Source organism: Elephantulus edwardii, unplaced genomic scaffold, assembly GCF_000299155.1.
Source record: "Elephantulus edwardii isolate Elephantulus edwardi_28Jun2011 unplaced genomic scaffold, EleEdw1.0 scaffold00037, whole genome shotgun sequence".
Lineage (NCBI taxonomy): Eukaryota > Metazoa > Chordata > Mammalia > Macroscelidea > Macroscelididae > Elephantulus > Elephantulus edwardii.
In genome coordinates this window covers 16,744,134-16,746,935 of record NW_006399787.1, presented here as the reverse complement: position 1 = coordinate 16,746,935, position 2,802 = coordinate 16,744,134, and positions in this window count along the sequence as shown.

The following is a 2,802-nucleotide window of genomic DNA, read 5'->3' as shown; positions in this document are numbered from 1 at the left end:
CCTTCTCCTTCATAAAATTTTTGTTTGGGTTTACTTACAAAGTTTGTACACACGGTTTTTTCCACTGATCTTTCCTCTTCCCTTTACCAACTTATCAAATTGTGTGACCCCATGATACGTATTTTGTAGGCTTTAATTAGAAAATTTGATGGAGTACACACTAAGTTCAACAAATAATTACAAAATGAAACAATGTCACAAAGCTCATTAAAACCAAGTGTCGGAGGGAGTGGTGGCTCACTTGGGACTTGTTACTCGCGAGCCTGGGAGAGAGAGGCCCACTTATTGGACTTGGGTTTGTCAGTGATCTTTCTGCCGGCAGTGTCTCCTCCTGTTTTTGTGGATGTGTGTTGCTCTTTTTCCTTTTACTCCTAGGAATAAACTGCGCTAGCGAAACAGGTGCAAGCGAAAATGGGGCAGAACAGTCAAAAGCAGAAAGACTGTCCCCTTTAAAGTGTTTGATGGCTAATTCTCAGATTTCTTCCAGGGCAGCCAAATACGGTGTTCAGGTTGATGCTTTCACTTTAAGAAAATTCTTTGAACTAGAGTGGCCCACCTTTAATGTTGGGTGGCCAGCAGAAGGGACCCTGGATATGGACTCTGCAATTGGAGTTCGAGCTGTAGCATATGGCTGTCCGGGACATCCGGATCAAATTCCTTATATAGATGTGTGGATAGATATCATTTCTGAACAACCTAAGTACCTGAAAGCTTGTGGTTGCTCTCCATCAAAGAATGTTAATAAAAACCCCAGGTCTATTTTATTAACAAAATCAGATCAGCAGGTACTCAAGAAGAAACCCTCGCAGTCCGAGTTTGCAGTTCTGCCAACTCCAGAGGAGCCACAGCTTCAGCGGGATACCCCCCTCCTACCTCACCCCAGCCCCCCCACTACCTGCTTCATCCCAGACCCCTCCTTCCCTTTATCCCGCCCTACCACCCAACCCTGAAGATTCTCTGGTGTCCCCTCCCCTTACCAGCCAGTGTCCAGCCACACGGCCAGGGGAGAAGGAGAGAGAACGCTCGCCCCCACGTGGCTGCTCAGCCCCGTTAACCCTTTCAGCCCTCCCCATACTCGGTCGGGCATGCCTTTCCGGGTGGAGCAACCAGTTCCTATTCTTTCCCTGTGGGAGGTGGAAGGACCCAACCCAGATGGAAGCGGAAGGCCGGCCGCTCAGAGTTTATGTTCCTTTCACCACCTCAGATTTATATAACTGGAAAAATCAGAACCCACCTTTCTCAGTAGACCCTCAGGGAATAGTAACTCTCCTAGAGTCTGTCTTTTACACACACCAGCCCACTTGGGATGATTGCCAGCAATTGCTCAATACTCTCTTTACCATAGGGGAAAAAGAGAGAATTAAAAATGAAGTGAGAAAGCCTGTCAATGGGGTCGATGGGGAACCTACAGAGGATCCCATCCTCATAGACCGTGTTTTTCCAGGTAGCCGACCAAGCTGGTATTATAATTCTGTAAGGGGAAGGGAAGCTCTGGAGAGGTACCGCCAAGTCCTCTTAAAGCTGCAGCACAGAGACCTACAAATCTTTCCAAAGTAACAGAAACCAGGCAAGAGCCAAATGAAAGCCCAGTCGCATTTCTAGAAAGGCTCCACCAAGCCTACCGTACATATACACCCATTGACCCTACTGCGCTGGCTAATCAGGCAGCTCTTGTAGTGCAGTTTGTTGCCCAGTCGGCCCCAGATACAAGAAAAAAGTTACAAAAGTTAGAAGGCTTTGAGGGAAAGTCTATATCTGAACTGTTGGCTGTGGCCCAGAAAGTTTTTGATAATCGTGAAGATCCTTCACAGGCACTGAACCAGAAAATGGCTAAAGTCTTGCTAGTCATGGAGCAGTGTGGCCAGGAACCACCGAAGGCAGGAGTTTTTTGGCATTGAAATGACCCGGAGCACCGCAGAGGTAAGCCATCTCAAAAAGGCCCAGCTACTGCAACAATACGTCAAGGAGGTGACCGAAGAACGTCCCTCGGACGGGACCAGTGTGCATACTGCAAAAAATTTGGTCATTGGAAGAAGGAGTGCCCGGAAAGACCTACTGAAAAAGGCAGGAGACCCACCCCAACCCTAGTGGAAGAAACTGAAGAGGATTAGGGATGTTATGGCTCTGTCGCTCCCCCAGAGCCACCGGTAACTCTGATTGGGGGTGGGGGGAGGGCAACCTATTAGTTTCCTGGTAGACACTGGGGCTACACACTCGGTTCTCAAAAAACCAGTTGAGCCTGTGTCAGAGAACAAAGTAACTATCCAGGGAGCAACAGGAAAATTTAAGTCATACCCATGGTCGCAGGCTCGAATTTCTGACCTGGGGCATAAACTAGTCACTCACTCTTTTCTGGTGATCCCGGAGTGTCCAGACCCTCTGCTGGGATGAGATTTGTTGCAAAAATTAAAGGCTACTATAACCTTTTCAGAGGAAAAACCACAAGTAATGACGGGGGAAAGGAAATTACTAACAGTCACCTTCCCGCTTGATGAAGAATACAGACTTTTGGATGAAACACCTCCTCAAGGGAACCTGGAACTCCTCAATAAGTGGAGATGGAAGTCCCAGGAGTGTGGGCGGAGCACAACCCTCCGGGCCTAACAAGTCACCATCCACCTTACAAGTTCAGTGCTCCCAGTCCGAGTGCGGCAATACCCAATTAGTAACAAGGCCCAGGCAGGCATAAAAAAGCATATTAAGCGGCTGAGGGGATCTGGTATATTAATACCCTGCCAGTCGTCATGGAATACTCCCCTCCTGCCAGTGCAAAAACTAGGGACTGAGAACTACCGACCAGTG